A 12,279-nucleotide genomic window follows, 5' to 3' on the forward strand; every position below is an offset into this window, starting at 1 on the left:
ACCATCATTTTAAACAACATTTTAAAACCACAACATATTTACATTATTCATTGCTATGGTAGAAATATTACGCATGACACTCTCTGTTGATGCTAAAGGCCTTGGGCCAAGGAGGTTATGTTTTTACCGGCGTTGGATTGTTTGTTTGTTTGTTTGTTTCTCTGTTAGCAGGATTACTCCAAAGGTTTGCGATGGATTTGAATTACATTTTTTGGAGGGGTGAAGTGTAGCACAATGAACAATCCATTCGATTTTGGTGGCGATCCGGAGCATGATCCGAATTCAGGATTTTTTTTAAGAATTCCGATCGAAAGTCCAAAAACCTGCGTATCTGAATACTTAAATAAATGAAGACACTCCACTTAACCGTCCAGCATAACTGACCAGCAATACGGAACACATCATTCTATAATACTATAATGATGCCATGATGACCTTGAAGGAGACATATCAAGCCAATCAGAGCAGACTGGGCTTTTTTGGGAGGGGGGGCTTAAAGAGACAGGCGCTAAAACAAAGCGTTTCAGACAGATGGTGAATACAGGTATATTCAGACAGACAGTATGAGAAAAATAATGTTTTTTGAACATTAAAGCATGTAAACATGTTCTAGTAGAAACACCAAATACAAGTATGAACCTGAAAATGAGCATAATACGTCCCCTTTAAGGTTGCTAACATCAATATTTTTATATGAGCAATTTATCAAATGACTACAGTATGTCTAACAGGAAAGGAGTCACTCATAATGACATACCCACAGGGAATTATCACCTGACTCTGTGGTTCCCCTCAGCCATAAGGCTTCTGTCAGCTGTACGTTTTGGTTTTACAGCCCGTTACTGTTTTGGTTCACTCTCGCTGCTCTCATAGCATCGTTCTCGACTGCAGCAGAATGCAAAAATGCAAAAAACAAGTGTACACTAACTGCCCAGCACCAAATGTGACTAGCTGGTGGATGTAGTGGAGCATTTAGCAGCTAAAGAGCCACATATTTCCCTCAGGAGATGGTGGAGACCAAAACAGAGCTAAAAGAATATTGGACTTAGATTTGTCAAAAAAAAAAAAAATCAGTTTATCCTTCTTTCTATCATGTTTCTCTCTGACAAAATGTGCACTCAGAAACGTTGGTTTCAGCCAGCACAATGAGAAGGAGGACAATAGTGCAATTAAGCTGTTTTATTTCCCTTTTTCTCCATCTCTGACATTTGTGTCTGTCTTCTCCCTCTCTCTAACATTTCAAAAGCATCTAATTGGTTGGATCTGAGCTCACACAGTTCAAGTACTTAAAACTGTATTCTAGAAAGTGAAACATCTTTTCTTTTTCTTTTTTTTAATTTGCAGGAATTCTACAACTTTGAAAGGGCTGCATTGCCTGGTTGTTCATTATGGCCCTGTGGTTTGGTAAACATCAACTCTCAAACAAGATTTATGGGCACTTCTTCCCCAGGTCAGAGCTGTAATTCTGGAAACAACGTCCAAATGATTACTCTATACATATAGCTTGTCCATACAAACATTATCCAGCGGAAAATGGTAAATCTTTCAAATGCATTTAAAAGGCAAAACACCTGACAAACAGCGATGTGCAGGAGCAGAGCGAGTTCAAACACAGTCTTACAAACTTCACAGACCTGCTCACATTATGTGACGAGTTACAATCTTTCTCTGTGAATCTAGAACATTTAAAAACACAAAAGCTTTTTGATCCCACGGGTCAATAATCCAATGGAGTGCAATCTGGACTCAACCTGAGATTGTTTCCAATATCATAACACTGGCCTCATTCATATTATGCGGTTGCACTATTTAGTTACACAGTCTTTCGACAATAGGGAGTCTAATTATAATGCTCATGATAAAAGGAGGACGGTCTAGGAAATCCAAACCTGTCTTTAATCCAAAAATGAGATTTCATGTACGATGGACAGCCGGTGATTGAAGTCTGGTTTCATAATTTTCAAAGCTGAACAACAGCATATGCATACAGTCAAAAGCAGCTGCTTGATATGAAGATGTAATTCATGTAATGCTTGTGAAAACTTACCAAAGCTAAAAACAAAGAGCTATTACTTATTCAGAGGATGTCTATAAAAAAAAAAAAAAAAATAGAAGATTCCTGTTGCGTGATTGACAAGCGGTTAAAAATAAAATTTCCCCGAGCAGGACTATAGTGCAGCGATATAATGATGCAAGCCTAATATGAAGTTGCTTCAAGGATGGGGAATAACAAATCACATGAAACACTGATGGTGGTAATCTGTGATCACATAAACAGATGTAAACATCATTTAACACATCTCGAAATGACGTCTTGGTTGTAGAGTTTTGAAGACGTTTCCAGAAACAGGCTAAATTACATTAAATCTATGTGTTAAAAGGAATGTTTGCCGTGTAACGATTCATTCAGCAGCACAAAGACGTGAAGGGTATTAATGGTTATACACACAATAGCATGTGGTCCTATCCTGTGTAAGAAGAACACGGTTGAGTTGAAAGTAGGTGAGGTTGAACAAGCTGATGTGAGTGTTGTTGTTGCTGTTGTTGAAAGCACAGTTAAAGGAGCTTTGTGGGACTCAGCGTGTTTGTCCTCAGGGCTGAATGTAACAGATGACAGAGATCATTGGAGCTTTTTTTCACATCAGTCACAACTTACTGCTTTTTTACAATTTGATAGTGTACTATAGAGACACAGTCACCATTGTGATATTGTTGCACTGTTTGTACCTAATGCTGGTGGTAAGTTGACAAGTGGGTACTTGTCGTTCTCGTCGTGACAGGTGTTAATACCTCATACTACCATTATTTTGGTGACTACTTTTGATTCAGTACCACCAACGGCCTTTTTGTGCATCACAAACTGTACACACTGAAAACTAAAGGCTATAGTTGGTATGTACAGTATGTGTGTATAATGTGTGTAAAGGCCCCTACGCACTGTGCGATTACAGCGATCTTGCAGGTTGTGCGTGTCGGTACTGATAGAGTCACGGTCGCAATCTGTGTCACACTGTACGATGAATTCCTGGTGAATCGTAGAGCTATGATGTCGTAGATCAAAGGTCATAGCAGCAGTCGCGCTGTGAGAATTTTGGTCCTCTTTCTTTGGTCGCCAAAGCCTTAAATCTGTCTCGTTTTGTATTGACAACTAGGGTTGGAATTTCCTCTGTAGTGATAATCAATGGCTCAAAAGCGTGATATATGGTATTAGCGCCATTGTCTTTATTTTTTGCAAATTTCTTAAATTATCCTGATTTTAGTGCAATGTAAATAAACTTTATTGTTAGGCTATGATTAGGTATATTGATAAATGACAAAGATGACTGATTAAATACTTGTACACAGAAGGGCAATAAGGCACATATTTTTTTATCAGCTGAGACGCTTTGGTTGCATTTCATTGCTATGATACGGAATATCCGAGGAAGTGAAAATGTAGGCACAAGATGCAGTAAATAAAATGATAGTTGCTATAAAGATTAAAATAAACAAAGGAGTCCAGAAAGTCAGGGTTTCCCTCAGGGAATTGGCTGTTTCAGGTGAGATGGGACGCCACCACTATAATATGCTACGGTAAGCTAATAAAGCAAAAAAAATATTGAATATCGCAATATTATGTTTTGTGATACTGTCTCTCAAAAACTATGGATTTTTAATTAATTGTTTACATGCAAAGAATAATTCAGTCAATACTTATTTCATTTGGAAAGAGATGTACCCTCTCAAAGTAGTGCCATGATGTTGATGTTACAGCGACTGTGACTAATGCAAATGCAGATGTCACTGTTCTGATTGCATAAAAAAGCTAACTTTTTTTTACTCAGGTTTTATACATATGGTGGTGTGTTCTTTATACTATGACAGTTTTCCTAAAATTAGATTTAAAAATCGCAATATAACGCAATATATTGAATCATAACCCCTCATGATATGTATCATATTGCCAGATTCTTGCCAATACACAGCCCTTACTATGTAAGTAATGCTAACAATACCTTTCATGCTCTCTAAATAGGCTGCATATTAACATAAATTAACTTGAGCTGACTTATTATGAAAAGTAGAACTTTGTATTTATATAATGTTGGTGTTTCTGATGGTTTGATATCAGAAGCACCATTTATTTCCCCTTTAGGCCAGTAGACGTTCCTTGCTAATAATTATAATGTAATTATTTGCTGCACTTTTATGTTTTCTGTGGCAAACTCATTTTAAAGCATTTATTTTCTCAATGTTCGTTCTTGCCTGTCAAAAATTAGAGCATAAAACTAAATACACATTTAAATACTGTTACTCTACTAATACTTTTGTGTGCTCGTGAACATCACCTCCAGTGGTATAGGGTTAAAGTTGACGTATTGTCTCAGGTGGAGCGACGCTATGACCCAGATGTAACCCTAACTCATATCTGTAGGAGCCGTCAGTCACTCTGCAGTAGTAACTACAGTATACGGGGCATGAAGGGAGGGGAGTATTGTTCACCGTCTTTTTTTTTTAACCCAATAACACCCATGCAAACAATCTTCCTAACATTGCTGCTTGACCTATTTCCTCTCATGTAATATATCGTTAAAGCAGCCTTGTGAAATGGTTTAATTATTCATGCTTGATTTCAAAATGAAGAGCTTTGAGAACATGGCTCCACAGGAGGATTGACACACGCAACGGTGCTCTTACAAGCACACATACTGAGGCGCACTGGGGCCCGGCTTAGTAAAAAAAAACACACACACACATACACACACACACACCCTTGACTGACTTCATCCACTGTGTTGTGCACAGAGCATTAAAGCAAGAGTGAAGATAAATGCCCTGTCAGCGCCTTTAATGATTTATTTCAAACATTTCACTCGATCCAATAAGGTTACAATCTATGGCAGGTAATTGTTTATACAGAAATAGATGGCATTTTGTTTGTTTTATTGAGCATTGAGCAGAGTGAACACACTGACCTCAGAAATGGATGCACTGTCAGAAATATCAATTTGCTTTTTTAGTCTACATTCTGCTCCCGGATTCTCATCACAGATATTAACGCACGGTGCCGTCTTCAGCATTTTGACTTTTTCCGTTTATAGGCTAAACACCGCCTCTGAAGTTTCTTTAATCTCTTTTTAAAGGGAGTGAGGCCTGTCGGTCCATATGGACGAGCGTGCACGCCGGTGTCCGATCCGCCGTGCACTATTTTTTTGCCTACCCGCATGCATGTGCGTTCTGCAGTTAAGTAAGGCATCAGAGCAGCCTGTCACTTGTCCCTTGGTATTGCTTTAGTCTGCGTCGACAGTGTGTCCACCCTGGGTTTGTCAGTGTCTATTCAGACCTGACCTGTCTCGTTCAGCAGCATGGCAGAGGATGCTGATGGACATTTCCAGTCCTCCTTCTCGGTGTCCATCACTCGGCGCGGGATGCTTCCCTGACGCATCTTAGTTTGAGCTCCTGAAATTTGTTGACAGTTGCAGAGGGTGGTCTGCAGTTCTGCCACCCTCAATTATGGGAGATGTGATCTGATTCTGACTTGAGGGATGTAGGTTGCCTGCTGTGCATAAATGCTCAATTGTGGTCGATCGATATCCTGCTAATAGGTTTTGAAAATTGAAAACAATGCGACTAGAAAAGATGCGTAAACCCTGCTGAGGGATTTTGAAATACAAACCCAAAGGGCTAAGTGAAGGTGGGGTAAGTGGCATCGTTTATTTATTTATTTCCAGTCCTGGCGGATTAGATTCATTCATCCTCTCTTTCATGTTTGTTGCTTTGCTGCCAGTCAATCTTGTGTTTGTTCTCTTAATTTCCTGCGAGTCGCTGATGAAAAAGAAGGAGTATTTAATTAGCCCTCCCTCTGTTCTGTTGAAACAGTTAGTGTGTTTTTATAGGACCAGGAAACGGAGCTCGAGTCTGTTTCTAATGGAGACGGAGGCAATCAGATAACCAACATTGCCACCCATGCTCTCTTTTACTCTTCTTGAAGAGGACAACTTCAGCTTTTAATAAACATGTAATAAGAAGGAAAACAGCTGGTAGCTGCATCACAGATGGTGCCGTTCTTGGCATCTCCAAGGAAGGGACCACACATACAGATGGCTCATTATTCCAGCATTTGGTTATGCATATTGCACAAAATTTTATTCCAATGCTTAACAACCAGTATAAGCAATACAGGTGTTACTATTTTTCCACGAGGCTCCCTCCTGCAAAGTAAGCAGTCGCAATCTTGTTTCGGTCGTATATCTTTTGATGCGGATCACTCACACGAGCCTCAGAATCCACTTCTCCTTATCAATATTTCAGCGCTGCCTCTGTTTGTGAGGAGCGCCACGTTAATCTACACCCAGGTGTGATTCACGGGGTAAACAGCTGTCAGTCTCGCCCCGGCTGCAGCTCTTGTTTTTCAAAGTGCACCTTTGTGCCATTAAGGTAACAGCCCGCAAATACCTCAGCGAGCCGCTGATTAAGACAGAGGGAGAGATATTGATCACAACGCAAGTCAGCAGCACGGCCAAGCCGAGAGCAAGGCCATGTAACACATCAGCACGCAACCTTGACCTCCGCGAAATCCCCTCTTTCATCTCAACTTACAAACTCCCGCTGTAGGGCTGACTGTCTGCATGTTTCTAAACTTGAGTGTCCTCTGTGTATTATTCATACTCGTTCAAATAGAAAATGTCACTGGCATAAAGAAAAATAATAATAATTTGAATGAAAACAAGGCAAAGAATTGGGTCCCACGAGAGAAATATGTTCTTGGTTGAGTCTTTTTTTAGGTTGACTGTTTTAAATTACAGATGCTCTCTAATTGGCTACGGTCAAATAAAGCCCGCCTAATGAGGCATTGCATTCATTTGCTTATTTCCTTTCAAGTCGCTTCCCTTTGTATCTCAGAGCAAAAGTCTAGCTCTTGCTTGCCGTTCCAGGCGGGATATTCTTAGTCGCTACTATTATGCCTCAAATGAACATGTAAATATATATTTGTTTCTGCAACAGAAGAGTTGTGAATTTTACTCATTAACTGTATAAGCAGTGGCAATAACAAACCCCTGAACTTCAACTTGCATCCCTACCTGCAGTATTTTGATGACCACTAGCAGAAAAAAAGCATCTCCATTATGTGATGAACTTAGCGCGGACTTCTCCTTTAATGTGATGATGAAGTGTGCTAATCACAAGTGAGAGCGAGACGTAGACACTTTTATCCGTCCGCCTGCGTGTGTGTGCGCGTGTGTCCCGAAACATCCGAGGGATTTTCTTTCAGACCTCCTCGCACTTGACACTCCATGTATGCTGGAGCTGTCCTGTCCAATTTATAACAGGAGTCAATGTGACCTTTATCCTGGCAATGACTATAATGTACTTTAGCACATGTCATTCTCAGGTCAGGATCATCCCCTGTGTCATATGTTTTGTCTTGCATGTTTTACAGTCACCGGGGACGGACTGCTGCAGCCTATTCAACTCTGAAGTGAACTTAGACAGGTGATAGCTTCAAAGAATGGGACGTATTATTACCATAGAGGGCGATTTAATGCAGCACGCTATTATGGACCAACAACTTCTGCATTATTATGTTTGCAGAGATATTTATAGCTTGCATAATGTAATTAGACATCCTAATAACACAGAAATGACTATTTTGAACCCCAGTTTAATAATAATAATAGCTTTCCTTTCTACTCTTGCAACAAATGCAGGAAACAAAGGAAGCCAAATGATTTATAAAGTGCTTTAAAAGCATAGGTAGGCTGCACAAAATAACTGTCACATGTTTTTGGCTCTAATTTCCCCCCTCGTACTCATCTTATTGCTCATCAGCTAAGTTGTCAGGTCTGCTACATCCCTTTGATGGCATCACTGACAATTAGCAAGACGATGCCACACAAAACCATCTGGACAGGCACATCTCTCGTTGCTGAGGGAGACAGTTTCTGGTGTGACAAAAATAAATCTCAAGGTCAGTCACTGTCACTTTTTAAAAGTATCAGATTGCTTCAGAGGTAGATTTATGGGATTGGATTTATTTTGAGAAGGTTTACCGGCTAATGACGGGGTGTCTTAGAGACTGTTAAGTGGAGGCGAGGAATTAAATCAGTAAAGCGTGCAACCCTGTCCCTGCTTCATGTTTTCTATTGTTTTACACATACTCATATTTCATTGTCGCGGTACAGAAAAGCAGCTGGATTTATTTAAAGGGTGATAAATATATGTTAAAAAATAGATGTATAAAAAATTAGATAGACAGATAGACAGACAGGCAGGTGTTGGCTGCTTTACTACCATTCAAACTATGATAGGCCTGGCATGTCATCGTTCTAGTACACTCAGAAAAAACAATCAATTATCAAGAGGGGGCGGGAAATTGATTTTCCCCTTCCCCATACGCAGCAAATGTTCCACATAAATATATGATGCTTTGACAAACCTCTTTGTATTAAACTTGAAGGGCCCTGGCAATGAAAGTCAGACTAAATATAACTCTGTTAAGGCCCAGTCCCACCAGCAGTTCAAACTGGGGGATTTTGCAGCAAAAATAGGCTCATTTCATTGGAATCACCACAATCAGTGGATTCACTCACGAGACGAGGGCAGTTTTTTTGTGAACTTTGACACGTACATTTGTACCGTTGACCAATAACAAGCTGCCCTGCCCTCTGAGAGCCACAAAGTCCAAAATGAAGAAAGCAATCTTATCTTATTAGCTTTGTTGCTCTTTCAACTTTTATTTAAACTACCAGCGTATAAACTGTTCCACAAAAGACGCATGGTGTACATACAGTTATGAGACAGGAGTCAATGGTATACATACATCTTTTAAAGGTACAGTGTTTAGGATTTTGCAGCATCTAGTGGTGTGGTTGCAGATTGCAACCAACTGAGTACCCTTCCGCTCACTCCTCCCTTTACGTTACTTCGGTAACGTGAGCCGCCAAGTGCAAAACCGTAATAACATAATAATCATAATAATACTACTTTAGGAGCAACGGAAGTCAGATGGCGGCTCGCGTTACCGCTGTTTCACAAGCTTGTCAGAGAGCTACGGTGGCCTTCAGGTATGCAGGGCTCGAGACTAGCGGCGTCCCGTAGTAAAGGATGAAGTAAACCCTATTTTTTCTTTGATAATGCTACATTGTCAACAGCAAATCCAGGTTGTAATCGGCAGGAGAGCTAGTTGACAGTAGCTGTTAGCAGCCGGTGGGCAGCACAGTCCTGCTTGTCTAAATAACAGAGCTAACAGGGCGTTCCATTGATGATGCGTTCAGGCTCTATTCAGTAAAAATTGGGCAAGGTAAATTATAACGTTATCGTGGTATCTTCAAATGCAATCTTGTAAAATTTAGTTTTTGGCTTTGGCTTGGAACTTATATAATATAAATACATGCGGTTGTTGGAAGGAGATGTTTCCACAGCAATATAAAATAGATATTAGAGAGGGAATTATGACCTTTTTAACTTTGTAACACTAGCTCTAAGAGTTTATTGTTTTGTGATATCGAATTGGGTATCAAGAATCGTGGAATTTCCCTGGTATCGGTATCGACTAAATTGAAGCTATCATGACATCCCTATTCTCCTGTCACATCTGTTTTACATATAATCTGGTTTTATGCTGCTGTATATGTGTGCAAATAAAAAACAAAACTAAAACAAAACTGCCAGGTTGGTGTAAAAAGTCCAGCACAGACAAAATAGAAAGAAGCTCAGAGAACTGTTCAGATTGACTGGCGCTGGCATGTTCCTGGCCTGCTGGTGTGATAGCCATTAACTCTACTGTAGATCAACAACAACGCCTGTGAGTAGTCCCAACGTCACAAAGCTTCTTGCACCACCTGTTTCCTGAAGACACACGGACAAATTCCGTTGTTCCACTTTCTTCTGTGACCATCCTTCAGTCATTATGTAATATTAAAAAAGTAGCCAAATGACTTGAACATCTGTTTTAATGTTGTGTGGTCTACATTTTTTTCACCACGAGGGGTTCGAGGGATTCTACGAAGGCCGCGGTCTTTAACATTACCTATAATCATTCCATATTCATCTTTAACTGCTTTATTTTTACAGACAGGTTTTGATCAAGGTTGCAGGGGCAAATGGGTCGTTAAACAGAAACTAGAACATGCTGTCATTGTTTTGAAGAGCATGTTCGATGCGAGCCCTGCTCTTGCTCCAGTAACTCATCCGCAGCTCTTCCATCGTGCGGTCCCATGATGCTTCTCTGCTTGTGTGTCCATACATCATGTTTGTGCGTGCTGTACTAAAGCAGATCCCCTACAGAATAGGCTCCGGAGTGTCATCCACACAGAGTTATCCCTCACCACTGGCTGACCGTGGCATTATTCCGATGGGGACTGTTTGACTAATAAGCATTTTCGCTTCACGAGTGCTGGCTCTAGTCAATGCTGCTGCTCTGGATATACATACTGTGTGTAGAGGACACCTTGAATTGGAAAAAAGAAAGGTGGCCAACGCTATTAAAAGCACCCAGTGGTCCGGAAAACACACTATGATTTCATTACAAAAATCATATAATGGTCGTAAACACAATAACAAAGTTGCACTTTCGTTGGCGAATCTGCAGCGTATGTAGAACAGAAACAGCCCTCTATCCAGATTTCTTTTTTTTTTTGCAAGTTACACTTGAATGCACAAGATGTATTCTTTTGTTTGATTTCAATATTACAAAACTGTTATAGAGGTAAACAAATACTTTACAGAGCAAACGGGGAAGCAGTCTAATAAAAATGTTAAATAAACACGGGGTTGTACTTGATTTTAAATGTGTTGTGTCAAAAAGAAAAGCACGGGCCTAACACTTTGTCCACACATCAGTGGGTCAGCTATAGAGGCAGCGATCCAGCTACACTTGCTGTGATTCCTCTATCTTTAAAGCGGGGGTAGGCAGAATGTTTTTGGCATCATTGGGCAAAAATTACATATCAGCATATTGTAATTCAAGTGTTCTGAGAGAAAACTAGTCTTCTGCACCTCCTCTTGGCTCTGTTTTCAGGCTTTAAAAAATCCCGTGACGGGAGACTTTGGCCAATCACAGGTCATTTCAGAGAGAGAGCGTTCCTATTTGCTGTTCATTCAACAGAGGCAACTGTCAATCAGTCGCAAACTCCGATCAAAGCGTCAAACTAGGCAGCGCTGATCAAATATGAATCAATATTCTGTTAGTGTAATGTCTATTTCTCGCCTCAAATGTTTTTAGAAACATCTTGTAGTGTACTGTTTAGCTGTAAAATGAGAGAGTTTGCTCCCGCTGGAGGGCGGTGCTTGGTATTTCCTCAACTGATCTCAACATGGCTGCCGTTCTCATTTTACAGCTAAACAGTGCACTACAAGATGTTTCTGAAAACATTTCAGGTGAGAAATAGGCATTACAGTAACAGAATATTGATTCATATTTGATCAGCGCTGCCTGGTTTGACCGTTTGATCACAGTTCGCGAGTGATTGACAGCTGCTGAGAGATGGCAAGTCTCCAGCTCGGCTCTGATTGGCTCTGTGAAATCTTGCAGATGCCATTAGGAGCACCGGAGGACACCGAGGCACATGATTTATTTCAGATTACCTGTCTCATGCACTACTGTCAGGATATATCGACCGTTTTATAAAAATAACTTTTTTTAATCATATTTGCTCCAATCCTTCCTACTGCTGCTTTACAGTGTGCTGCGGATGTTACATAAAGGTAGTGGAACAATAATAGTATGTTTGCTCTGGGATGTCCTTAAGTGAAGTACATGTTTTTTGAAACACGAGTGGTTTTCTGAGGTTATATATTGTTAAAGCAACCATGTAGAGTGCAATACATATTAACACTTCCACTGTGTGATGAGGGAAAATCTCACAAATATATCTGTATATACATGTGTAGTCTGCTTCTGTTTGAGCTGAAAGTCCAGCAAAACCCCCTCATTGACCCTCCCGGTGCTGGTAGACAACACTGCATATTTCCACAACCACCCGCTAAAACTATTTTAGCTCTATGATGTTACCTGAGTGTTTTCCTCCCACACACATTTAAAAAAAAAAAAATGCATATTGCAAAAATGACCTCTTTCTTTCTGCTCAGTTTGTGGAACTGAGCAGTCGCAGAGTTACTTGCAAATTTGTTTTCTGCCTATATTAATATTTATGTCTTGCGCTGTAAATAATATTTTGTTGCAGCCACCAAAACAAATTCACAGCACTCTGCAAATTCAATTCCGATGAGCAAATCTAACTCTGGATATGTTTTGTTCTGCTGCTGTGAGTCGGGTCCAGGTCCGAGCCCGCTGCTGCT

This window comes from Sebastes fasciatus, chromosome 8 (assembly GCF_043250625.1).
Source record: "Sebastes fasciatus isolate fSebFas1 chromosome 8, fSebFas1.pri, whole genome shotgun sequence".
Lineage (NCBI taxonomy): Eukaryota > Metazoa > Chordata > Actinopteri > Perciformes > Sebastidae > Sebastes > Sebastes fasciatus.